General features: G+C 40.0%; 1 protein-coding gene across 4 annotated transcripts in view; it reads left to right on the top strand.

Annotated features, from left to right (window-relative positions):
* Asb3 (ankyrin repeat and SOCS box containing 3) overlaps nucleotides 1-13,452 on the top strand; it is a 200,381-nt gene that overhangs the window by 121,842 nt on the left and 65,087 nt on the right. The gene's annotated exons all lie outside the window — the stretch shown is intronic.

Raw genomic sequence — 13,452 nt, 5'->3', positions numbered from 1 at the left:
CGGCCAGTCAATCAGTTTCCAGCTTTGAGCCAGTTTGCAGACCCAAGACCCCTTGAATGAAGGGGTGGCCAGGGTCACCTGAGGAAGGATCTTGATAAGACATCTAAAAGTTTTGCTGTTAGCCTTTCTCCAGTTCTTCCCCAGAGGGTAACAAGGGTAACTGTACACCAGGGAGAAGGAAATAATCAGACTTTCTGGGGTCTATTGGATGGTTCAGAAGGGACACTGATCTCAGAAGATCCCAAGAAACATTCTGGCCCTCCAGTTAAAGTAGGTGCTTATGGAGGGCAGGTGATTAATGGAGTTTGAGTGATGTCCGACTCACAGTAGGTCCATTAAGTCCCCGAACACATTCTATGGTCATTTCCCCAGTTCTAGAATGTATCCTTGGGATAGATATACTTACAAGTTGGCAGAATTCTCACATTGGTTCCCTGACCTGTAGAGTGAGGGCTATTGTAGTTGGAAAGGCTAAATGGAAGCCTTTAGAGTTGCCTCTGCCAAAGAAAATAGTGAATCAAAAACAGTATTGTATTCCTGGAGAAATTGCAGACGTTACTGCCACCACAAAGGACTTGAAAGATGCAGGGGTGGTGGTTTCCACCACATCTCCCTTTAACTCACCTATCTGGCCAGTGCAGTGGAGAATGACAGTTGACTATCAAAAACTAAATCAGGTAGTTACTCTGATTTCAGCTGCTATACCAGATGTAGTTTTGTTACTCGAGCAAATTAACACATCTCCTGGTACTTGGTATGCAGCTGTTGATCTAGCAAATGCCTTCTTCTCAGTGTCTGTCTATAAGGACCACCAGAAGCAATTTTCCTTTCAGTTGGCAAGGCCAGCAGTATACCTTTACAGTTTTGCCTCAAGGATATATTAACTCTTCTGCCCTGTGTCATAACTTAGTTAGAAGGGATCTTGTTCATCTGTCACTCCTACAAAATTATTCATTAGTGCACTATATTGATGATATTATGCTGATTGGACCAAGTGAGCAGGAAGTTGCAACCACTTTGGACTAATTGGTAACACATATTCATATCAGAGGATGGGAAATAAATCTATCCAAAATTCAAGGACTGTCTACCTCAGTGAAATTCTTAGGAGTCCAGTGGTGTGGGGCATGCAGAGATATTCTTTCTAAGGTGGCCCCTTCCACCACCAAGAAAGAAGCACAACATTTAGTGGTCTATTTGGATTCTGGAGATAGCACATTCTTCTCTTGGGCGTGTTACTCAGGCCCATTTACCAAGTGACTCAGAAAGCTGCTAGCTTTGAGGGACCTGGAACAGGAGAAGGCTCTTCAACAAATCTAGGCTGCTGTCCAGGCTGCTCTACCACTCTGACCATATCATCCAACAGACTTGATGGTACTTGAGATGTCAGTGGCAGGTAGGGTTGCTGTTTGGAGCCTCTGGCAGGCCTCTGTAGGTGAATAACAGAAGAGACCTTTGGGATTTGGGAATAAAGCTCTATCATCATCTGCAGACAACTATTCTCTTTGAAAAACAGCTCTGGGCCTTAATGGAAACTGAACATTTGGCAATAGTTACCATGCAACCTGAACTGCCTGCCCATCATGAGATGGTTGTTATCAGACCCTCCAAGTCATAAAGTAGGATGTGTACAGCAGCAGTCTATTATCAAATTGAAGTGATATATATGTGATTGGGCCAGAGCAGGTCCTGAAGGCACAAGCAAGTTACATGAAGAAGTTGCTCAAATGCCTATGGTTTCTACTCCTGTCACAATGCCATCTGCTGCCAAGCATGCACCTATAGCCTCATGGGGTGTTCACTATGATCAGCTGACTGAAGAAGAGAAGACTGGGTCCTGGTTTACTGACGATTCTGCACATTATGCAGGCACCATCTAGAAGTGGACAGCTGCAGCATTACAACCCCTTTCTGAGACAACATGAAATATACAGGTGAAGGAAAATCTTCACAGTGGGCAGAACTTCTGGCATTACACATGGTATTACAGTTTGTTTGGAAGAAGAAATGGCCAGATGTATGATTGTTCACTGACTCATAGGCTATAGCCAATGGATTGGATGGATGGTCAGGGACTTTGAAAGATCATGGTTGGAAAATTGGTGAGAAAGACATCTGGCGAAGAAGTATGTGGATAGATCTCTCCAAGTCGGCAAAGGATGTGACAATATTTGTGTCCCGTGTAAATGCTCACCAAAAGATGACCAGCTGAGGAAGAGTTGAATAATCAAGTGGATAAGATGACTCGTTCTGTGGACAGTCAACCTCTTTCCCCAAGCATCCCTGCCATTGCTCAATGGGCACATGAACTAAGTGGCCATAGTGGCCAAGATGGAAGTTATGCTTGGGCTCAACAACATGAACTTCCACTCACCAAAGCTTACCTGACTACAGCTGCTGCTGAATGCCAAATCTGCCAACAGCAGAGACCAACACTGAGCCCCAGGTATGGCACCATTCCTTGAGGTGACCAGCCAGCAACCTGGTGGCAGTTTGACTACAGTGGACCACTTCCTCCATGGAAAGGACATTTGTTCTTACTGGAGTAGATACTTATTCTGGTTATGGATTTACCTTTCCTGCATGTAATGCTTCTGCCAAAACCACCATCTGTGGACTCACAGAATGCTTTATCTATTGTTATGGAATTCCACATAGTATTGTTTCTGACCAAAGAACTCATTTCACAGTCAGAGAAGTGTGACAGTGGGCCCACAATCATGGAATCCACTGGTCTTACTATGTTCCCCACCATCCTGAAGCAGCTGGTCTAATAGAAAGTTGGAATGGCCTTTTGAAGACCATTATAGTGACAATTAGGTGACAGCAGCATGGAGGGCTGGAGTAGAGGTATTCAGAAGGCAGTATATGCTTCAAATCAGCATCCAATATATGGTACAGTTTCTTCCAGGATACATGGTCCAGGAATCAAGGGTTGGAAAAGGGAATAGTTCCATTCACTATCACTCCTAGTTACCCTCTAGAAAATTTTTTGCTTCCTGTCCCCACAACCCTAGATTCTGGTGACCTAGAAGTTTTGGTTCCAGAGGGGGGCAGTTCTCTTACTAGGAGCCACAACAAACATTCCATTGAACTGGAAGCTCAGAAATCCCCCTGGTCATTTTGGGCTTTTAATGTCCTTAAACCAACAGGCTAAGAAAGCAGTAACAGCGTTAGGAGGGGTGATAGATCCAGATTACCATGGGTAAATTGGATTGCCTCTCTACAGCGAGGTAAGAAAGATTATGTCTGGAGTGCAGGAGATCCCTTAGGGCGTCTCTTAGTACTACCATATCACATTAAAGTCAATGGGAAACTATAACAGCCTAATCCAAGTAGGATGACAAAGGACACAGACCCATCAGGAATGAAGGTATGGATCACTCCTCCAGGAAAAGAGCCAAAATCTGCCTAGGTGCTTACAGAGGGTGGAGGAAATACAGAATGCATAGTAGAGGAAGGTAGTTATAAATACTGTCTAAGGCTATGTGACCAGTTACAGAAATGAAGATTATAAATTAATATGAATGTTTCTGTTTTATTTTGTTAAGAACACATTTGTATAGCTATTTGTGTTTCCCTCCAATATCTTTAACATCAATCTGCATTTAAGTTGAGATAGTAAAGGAGTGTTCCCAAGGGATTTGTAAATTTGTAAATTTACAAATTCTTTTTTGATTGTCTGAGGAATAGTTATATCATGTTAGGCATATTCATGAGCTAGTTATTGTTTCATGTGGACGTGAGATATTATTTGTATCAAATTGACAAAGGGTGGATTGTAATGTTTATTTCTGGTTGTCAACTTGACTATATCTGGAATGAACTACAATCCAGAATTGGAGGGCTCACCTGTGATCCTGTTCTTGAAGATGGAAGACACATGTTTCTGACCTGGATCTTGGGATATAGATCTTGAGGCATAGTGGCCATGAAAAGCTTAGGTCTAGGCAAGGTAGTACATGCCTTTAATCCCAGGAGACTAAGGCAAGGAGATCTTTGAGTTCAAGGTCAGCCTGGGACAAAGCAAGTCCCAGATCCAGGCATCGTGGTATACACCTTTAATCTGGGCCACAGCTTCTGCTGGAAACCTACATAAAGAAGATTCACTTTTTTTTTTTTTTTTTTTTTTTGCTTGCTTTCATTTACTTGCCAGCACGTCTGGTGGAACCTACTTTTACAGACTTGATCAGATCAATCAAATAGCCTTGTGGAACTGAGCAACTACTAGATTCTTGGACTTTCCATTCACAGCTGACCATTGTTGGGGAGTTGGACTACAGACTGTAACTCATCATAATAAATTCCCTTAATATAGAAAGACATTTCATATGTTCTGTGACTCTAGAATTAGTTCCCTGATTAATATACCCCTCCTCCTTCACATTTTATCTTCTTATTCCAACCCTCGTACCCATCCATATCTATATATTCTATTTACCTTTTCTGACAAGATCTGTTCCCCCTAGTCCCTGTAAGTCACCTTTGTGGTTCTTGGATTGTAGCTTGCTTATCGTTGATTTAACAGCTGATGTCCCTATACAAGCAAATACATACCATGTTTCTCTTTCTAAGTTTGAGATGCCTCACTCAGAATTATTTTTCTAGTTCCATCATTTACTTGAAAATTTCATGATTTCATTTTTAAAAAAATGGCTGAATAATACTCCATTGTGTAAATATACCACATTTTCTTCATCTATTCTTCTGTTGGGGAACATCTAGATTGTTTCCAATTTCTGGCTATTATGAATAGAACATGGTTGAGCAAGTGTTTTTGTGATAGGATGAAATGTCCTTTGGTGTATGACTAAAGAGTGGTATTGCTGAATCTTGAGGTAGATTGATTCCCATCTTACTGAGGAACCACTAAACTGATTTTCATAGTGGCTGTACAAGTTTGTACTCCAACCAGAAATCCATGATACTCTACATGGAAATCCTTTACTGCACATGGTCCCCAACATGAGGTGTCACTTGTTTTATTAATATTACCTATTCTGATGGGTGTAAGGTGGAATCTCAAAGTAGTTTTTATTTACATTTCCCTGATGAACATTCCTTTGTGTTTCTCAGTCATTTGAATTTCCTACTTTGAGAATGCTAAGAAGTAAAGGGGAAGAGGTGATTAGATAGCTCAGTGGATTAGGCAGGTGCCACCAAGCCTTTTGTTCTGAATTTTATCTCAGGTACCCACATAATGAAAGGAGAGAACTGATTCCTTCAAATTGTTCTCTGACCTCCATACACATACATAAGCCTTTTTTTTTTTTCCTTTTTCCTTACATCATAGATACATAGATTTGTACATCAGAGGTTTTTTTGTTTGTTTGTTTTATGCTAGGGACCAAATCCCAGGACCACACACTAGTCAGATGGTGTTCTTTTACTGAACTGTATCCCTAGCCCCATGTCAGAAGTCTTGTTTCCTTTAGTATAATGTGTGTGCATTCAAATTGTACCAGTGGTTTATACTTAAGGGGTGGTAATAAATCTTTAGTTTTATGGGATGAATCTCTACATAAATTATTATTTCTTCCCTCCCTAGTGCTGGGGATTGAAACTTGGACCTTATACATGCTAGGCCAGTGCTCTAACAACTTAATTAAATCTCCATCCCTGGAATTTTTCTTGCTATTGTTGTTTGGGTGATTTATCTCTTCCTTCTCATCATTCATTCATTTATTCATTCATCCATTTGTATATATAGGGACTCAGGGATATTGGTTTTGTACTTTGGGTTATTGCTTTGTACAATATTATTATTATTGTCTTAAAAACTCTTGGCTAGATAGGCTTCATTGTCCTTTCAAAATACTTGATTTTTTCTTTTCTGAGTTTTTTTTTTAACTTTGTGACTCTATAAATATGCTTCAGGTTCATTTTATATATTCTTAGATCCAGTGCTGGAATCAGCTATTTTTATGAGACTTGGTTTCTTCTATTGGAGAATGATATTCTAAACCAAGATCTGAATACCACTGGTGTGTAATTGGTTTTAAGCCATTTCTGGAATTAGAAAATGAAATGATGGATTATAACTCATATGTGTATATGTGCATAATTATAGTCATTTCTGTTTGTTAACTTAGTACTTTTAAATGGTTTTGTGCCAATGTCTGGACTGTGAAATGGAAACTTCTCATTTCTTTGAAAAATCAGTTTGGGGTACACAGGTGAAAGGATGTTTTGCTTAAGCAGACACATGAAGGAATGCTTTCCTATAGCAAACAGGTGAAAGGATACATAATGTTTCGAAGGAATATTAATATGATCCCACAGACAGTTCGAGGTAGAGGGTTTGCCTTGTTCCACCTCATTAGTCTTTGCTGATGACACACATGAATTGGTTTGGCTTACATTGCATTGCTGAGCTCTGTTTATGGTGACTTCATAGAGAGAAACTTGCCAAAGAACTTCTTGTGAGGTTCCTGTGTGGCTTCTTCTCACTTCTGTGGACTTGACTGGTTGGGGAGCCTTACAATATCTTTTGTATTGAACTGCCCTTGCTAATTTATGTATTGTGTCTATTGAGTGGACTAGATTGTAGCTGATGGTTTGTGTGTAGTGTTTGCCAAGTGGACTGGACTGCAGCTGTTGATTCATGCGTGGTGTTTGCTACTGGATTGAACTGCTGATAGCCTGACAAGGAAGAAGATTGAAATACCCCCTAAGAAATATTTATAAACAGATCTACTTCCCCCACGTCCAAATAACTTCTTTTCCAATACCTCTGATGGATGATGGATGGACTAGAGGAGAGGTTCATGTATAAATAAGCAGAAAGTGTATATGCATTGTATAGTATTGAACCTATTTCTCCAATTAACCAAATTAGACATATGGCTGGATGACAGCCAACAAACTTCTAATTCCTCATATTTTTGAATCTCAATCAATTTGGATATGTTGGTAATATTAATTTTCATATTAAGAGACATTAAGGAAAAGTGATTGTTACTTCCTGCTGATTTTCTTGTGAGAGGTGGAATTAAGTTTGTGTAGGCTTATTGAAAGATTACTTTCTTGCTTCTTCTAGGGTGTAGTTTCACTCTTTGTGTTGGTGTTTTCCATCTACTATCCTTTGTAGGGCTGGATTTGTGGAAAGATATTGTGTAAATTTGGTTTTGTTATGGAATATCTTGTTTTCTCCATCTATAGTGATTGAGAGTTTTGCTGGGTATAGTAGCCTGGACTGGCATTTGTGTTCTCTTAGGGTCTGTATGACATCTGCCCAGGATCTTTTAGCTTGCATAGTCTCTGATGAGAAATCTGGTGTAATTCTGATAGGTCTGCCTTTATGTTACTTGACCTTTTTCCCTTACTGCTTTTAAAATTCTTTCTTTGTTTAGTGCATTCAGTGTTTTGATTATTATGTGACAGGAGGAATTTCTTTTCTGGCCCCATCTATTGGGAGTTCTGTAGGCTTCTTGTATGCTCATGAGCATCTCTTTTTTTAGGTTGGGGAAGTTTTCTTCTATAATTTTGTTGAAGATATTACTGGCTCTTTAAATTGGGAATTTCTCTCTCTTCTATACCTATTACCCTTAGGTTTTCTCTTCTCATTGTGTCTTGGATTTCCTGGATGTTTTGGGTTAGCAGCTTTTTGCTTTTTGCATTTTCTTTTACTGTTGTGTAAATGTTTTCTATGGTATCTTCTGCACCTCAGATTCTCTCTTCTATCTCTTGTATTCTGTTGGTGAGCTTGCATCTATGACTCCTGGTCTCTTTCCTAGGTTTTCTAACTCCAGGGTTGTTTCCCTTTGTGATTTCTTTATTGTTTCTATTTCTATTTTTAGATCCTGGATGGATTTGTTCATTTCCTTAGCCTGTTTGATTGTGTTTTCCTGTAACTCTTTAAGGGATTTTTGTGTTTCCTCTTTAAGGGCTTCTACCTGTTTACCTGTGTTCTCCTGTATTTCTTTAAGGGAGTTATTTATGTCCTTCTGAATGTCCTCTATCATCAACATGAGAAGTGATTGTAGATCTGAATCTTGCTTTTCCAGTGTGTTGGGGTATCTAGGACTTGCAATGGTGGGAGAATTGGTGGGAGGATTGGGTTCTGATAATGCCAAGTAACCTTGGTTTCTGTTGCTTATGTTTTTACACTTGCCTCTTGCTATCTGGTTATCTCTAGTGCTACTTGCCCTGGGTATGTCTGACTAGAGCCTGTCCTCCCTGTAATCCTGGTTGTGGCAGAACTCTTCCAAGTCAAGATGACTCTGGGATCCTGCAATCCTAAGATCCTGGGTATGTCCGAGCTCCTGTGATCCTGTGATCCTCTGATCCTGGGAGCATTGGAGCACCTGGGAGTAGAGCTGCCTCTGGGTGTTATGGAGCTGGCTGCAGAGTTAGCAACCAAGGTCTACTCAGGGTGCCAGCCCAGACAGATCGGGAGGAACCCATGCCACTGGTCTGGGGAGTTCCTGCATGCCTGGGTCCTGCCAGTCCCAGTTACTCCCAGTGTTGGGATACAGATGTTGTGTCCTCTTCAGCTCTGATCCTCTGATCCTGGGCACATTGGAGCACCTGGGAGTGGAGCTGCCTCTGGTTGTTGTGGGGCTGGCTGCCGCTCTAATTCTTTTAAGCTTATTATAAATCTAACAGTTTTTGTGTCTTTTGTTTAGGAATTATATGGTCTAAGTTGGCTAGAAACTCCTAATAAATAGATAAGGCAACAAGGAGGTGAAGCAAACCCTCATAATAATAATAACTACAACAAATTGGTGCCTAATGTGGGGCAAGAAATTACTTATAATCCAAGTTAAAATTTTATATATCCTAGGTAAAAGGCATCTTGTTCCTTTAAGATAGAAGCCACAATGGCACTGGGTGGAGGATGGGAGATGGGCAACATTTTCTTTGAAATGTTTTTTTTTCCCCCAAGCCTTGCAATGTTCCAGATAGTGTCAAAATACTTGCTAGTTTGGCATGAGTGGTTTCAAGAGGGTCAGAGGTCAAATTAGCGTACAGCTGTACCCCTGGCTGACTGTAATCCAAGCCTTGCTATGTTTTTACCCAGAGCTGGCACACTTAGCCCCTGAGCCAAGGAAACACAGGACTAGCAGAGGCTGCCGAGGTCATGGAGCTCTCTTCATGCCTTCTAGAGCTGAGGGTTGACAACCAGGATCAGAATTCTTCTTTAAAGGCTTGGACATGAACATGCAAGCTGTGTACTTTCCATAGTTAAGAGCTCATGAAATAGGGTGTCATGCTGCTCTGAACTGCCAACCAGTTTCATTAAGATGTGGGGCTCCTATAGTAGAACTAATGACAGCTCAGCCTAGCACAAAATACAGAACTCAGACATCTAAGCAGGTATAGTATACTTAAAAATATGCTTGAGCTGGTTGTGGTGGCACTTGCTGGTAAGATTTGCTAAAGGAAACAAAGACAGAGACAGATATGTTCCTTGTGAATCATGCTGGACTGATCTACAGAGCAAATTCAAGATAGCCTGGGATACACAGAAAATCCCTGTCTCAATAAATAATAAATATATGTGGGGCAGTGGACTGTGCTACCATATAGAAGGACTGGTAAGGTAGTAGAAAGTTCAGAACCCCAATAAGTCTCATAATTGAGAATGGCAGGAGTTCAAACTAGGTCCCAACCAGGTGGTGCATAATACCATACTAAGAGAACCATGACAACCAGTCATGTAGCATAGCACTTGGACTTCTCCATGCTAATGAGGTGTCTAGATAGGCCTCAAGTGTTTAACCAATGAGCTTTCCTTCATGGGCATTCCTTCCTACAAAAGGTATTTAATCTCTGGTCCACACTGAGTAAGATGTATGCATCTTCATCTACCATGAATAAAAAAGTTGGGACAAGCAAGTACTGTCTCTTTCATCAAGGACCACCATGGGGGAGGCCCTCCTCATACAAGAGTCATGCCTATGCCTCTTGGCACTCACTTGGTGCTAAACCGGATTCTGCCCTGTCCTGCAGACTCCATTCCCAACTCCTCGAGCTTCCCAGTGGGGGTACACTGGAGGATGGAAACCACTGTTCTCAACTCCATGAGGTTCTCAGTGGTGTCTGGGTGCCCAGGAGTTTGAGAACTACCTCATCCATCACAGCCCCTGCTGTTTCTCAGCTGGAGAAATATGGGTTGGAACCCCTATCTTAGACTGTTTTTTGCCTTCCCTGAGTGGCATGTTGGCACCCCAATGGCTAGGAAAAAGCACAGCCTAACACTCTGCATTTTGCCTCCGGGAGCTGCACATTTGTGGGGTTTGAACACCCCAGCAGCCAAGTGAAAATGCAGACCCACAAATATGTATTACTGTAGAGAAGGCTATTTGGACTTTGTACAGTCTTGTTTTGATTTGTCAGAATAAACATGATTATATGTTCAATGATTATAGTGATATTGTATATATTCTTGAAAAAAGTCAAAATGGAACAGACCTGCATGAAAGGGGCTGCCAGATTGGATCAGTTATACTTTAAACTTCTGGATAAAGGTATATTATGTTGAGAGAGAGGCTTTATGTTTGTGTCAACAGAAAAGGGGGAAAAGGCTTTGGGGATCAAATCCAAACTATTAAGGATCAGTTTTGATAGAGGGATACCTCTAGAAGATCATTACTACAGACAGGAGGAAAAGAAAAATCAAAAGGTCTAAACAGGTAATGTGTAATACCAACACTCTATTGAAACTACTCTGAAACTGAGTGGGATGTGTATATGCGTCCAGGAGGAACTGCAGCTCTACATAGCCAATGAATTTTGTTGGCTACATAGTCCTCAAGACTCATCATGCCATCCTTTCATATAGCATAGATAAAATTTTATATTGCAGTTTTGGTTACTAGCTCAAGAAAGATGTCTTTCACCTGTTCAAAGAACAAAAATTTGATCTTTATATGATCTATGTGCATTTTACATTCCCTACATTGTTATTACAAAAATGCATGTTACATTTAATAGCTTATATATTTTCAGAACAAAAGGACCAAATACCAATAAGCTGGAACAGGATCTATTAAGATTCATCCTGGAGGATGGTGAGATTCTGACATACTTGTTCCACCATCCGACCTTGTCTAGCCTGACAGACTGATCCATCTAAGACTTTACAAATATCTAAACTTTCATAGCACTCAGAGAGTAGAAAAGAAATGTTGCAGCTGGCTTTCTTAAGACTTAAAGATTTTTCCAATTTTCTTGGGCCCCCAAAAAGAAATATTATGCTCCAAATCAGCAGGAAGCAATTTCAAAAAGACCATCGTCTGAATCCCTTAGTTTGGGGTGGATAGTTTTGGTCATTTTATGAGTTATGGATATATTGTCATTTAAAAGAATGGTTACAAAATAGTTATGGTCTTGGGAAGGGAGGATTCAATAGGTAGCTTAGACCCAGGGATTCTCTCTTTTTCTTTCTTTCCTTTTCTCTAACGTTTTTCGTAGATAAAAAGTTGAGAAGAAAACACGGGTATAGAGATATCATATAGGAAGAATAGTATAAAAGGGTAGATTATTTAATCTACTCTTCAACTTAGCTATTACTATTCTCAAATAATGTCATTTTTGTTTACATTAATATGGATTATTGTATATTGATACAGGTGTAAGGTTTTCATTGGTATAAATCTTTGGATTTTGATACAATGTTTAAGGTTGATTTTGGTATATCATAACTTATGTATGTTTCAACAGTTGTGTAGCTATTATGCCTGTGCAACTTGTTTAAAAATATGAGGAGTAGTCCTAGTCCTTTTGACAGCTGCTATTGTAAACTGTTAGGGATGGTTAAAAAATACAAGTTAATAGTCGTCAGACAGTCAAATTCATGGTCATGTCAGATACTAGTCTAGAGTATCACATGGTTGAACAGATAATAAATATCTAGAAACAAGCAACATTTGCTTGTTCAGATATACCATGAGTAGACATTGAAATATGTCAGCTCCTAGCAGCACCCTATTTGACTTTGGAGAAACAAACAAAACATGATTATTGAAGAATTAGGAGATGGTTTCTAATGTCACAAGCTGCCACTGGGCAGAGAAAAATGCCTTATTCCCTCTGCAGACAGAATGCTGTCCAAAATGGGCAAAAAAAAAAAAAAAAAAAAAAAAAAACACAGTCAAAGTCTACTGCTGAACTCTGCCAAGACAGGGTAAGCAAATCTTTCGTATTTCCTGCTTCACAAAAATGTCTGTCAGATGCACTAGGCCAGAAGGCTAAAGATGGATGCACCAGTGTTAGAGACAATTCTGGAGAACTGTTCAGGCAGCCATTTCTCTGCCTTTTCTATAGCCTTGGAAGCTGCTTGTTTGTATTTTCTACTTACTCAGGTAATATTTATTCCTTCTCAGGTCTCTGATTGAAACCAGATAGTGATAGTCTCAAAATTAAACTTTAATTATAAAAGGTCTAAGAAAATATTTTGGAGTCTTAAGAAGTTATTTTAAGGAAGACAAATAAAGGTTAGAGGGCTCTAGAAGAGGTTTTAATGAAGGTTGGAGAGGAATTATAAATGGTGTTTTAAGGATGTAGTTGTAAGTTATAAAAGAGGATTTAAATACTTAAGATTATAATGAGAAAATGATTTATGTATAGAACTCTAAACTAACCAAGATAGGATAGATAATAGAATACTTTCTTCTATGTTGTCAAATATAAGTAGACTGGACTTTTGTGAATATAAATATTATACATAGATTTCATAATTATGTTACAATTGTTCCTGCTGTATGTTGTTCATTATTGTAAGAGAAAGAGCCTTTTTATTTAGACAAAAAGAGGGAAATGTAGGAGGTTGGTCTGGTATAACTATGTATTCAAATGCTAACTTCTGGCTCATGAGATTGCGTTGCCCCGATGAGGAGATCCTCACGTACACCAAATAATGTTATGTAAACCTTGTTATACCCAAGTTATCCCTGATTGGTTAATAAAGATGCCTATAGCCTGGGATTGGAAGAAGACGAAGATTCCTGGGCTTGAGTTCTGAGGCAAGACCCATGAGGAGCATGAGGAAGGAGGAGGGGGAGGGGGAGGAGGAAGAGAGGGGGAAGAGGAAGGGGAAGAGGAAGAGGAAGAGGAAGAGGAAGAAGAAGAAAAGAGGAAGAAGAAGAGGAAGAGGAAGAAGAAGAAGAAGAGGAGGAGGAGGAAGAGGAGGAGGAAGAGGAAGAAGAGGAAGAGGAGGAGGAGGAGGAGGAGGAAGAGGAAGAGGAAGAGGAAGAGGAGGAGGAGGAGAAGAAGAAGAAGAAGAAGAAGAAGAAGAAGAAGAAGAAGAAGAAGAAGAAGAAGAAGAAGAAGAAGAAGAAGAAGAAGAAGAAGAAGCAGCAGCAAGAAGAAGAGAGCAGCAGCAGCGGGGGTGGCAACTGAGAATGTACCTGAGACACAATGGCAGCGACCATATCCTCAACTAAAAGCCAACTTCTATCATCTATCTCCTGCTCCATCCTTCCCTTGACAGAGAAAAGACAGCTATCA

This window comes from Mus caroli, unplaced genomic scaffold (genome assembly GCF_978045245.1).
Source record: "Mus caroli unplaced genomic scaffold, Mus_caroli_1 scaffold_13, whole genome shotgun sequence".
Lineage (NCBI taxonomy): Eukaryota > Metazoa > Chordata > Mammalia > Rodentia > Muridae > Mus > Mus caroli.
This window is presented reverse-complemented; position numbering and strand designations above follow the sequence as displayed.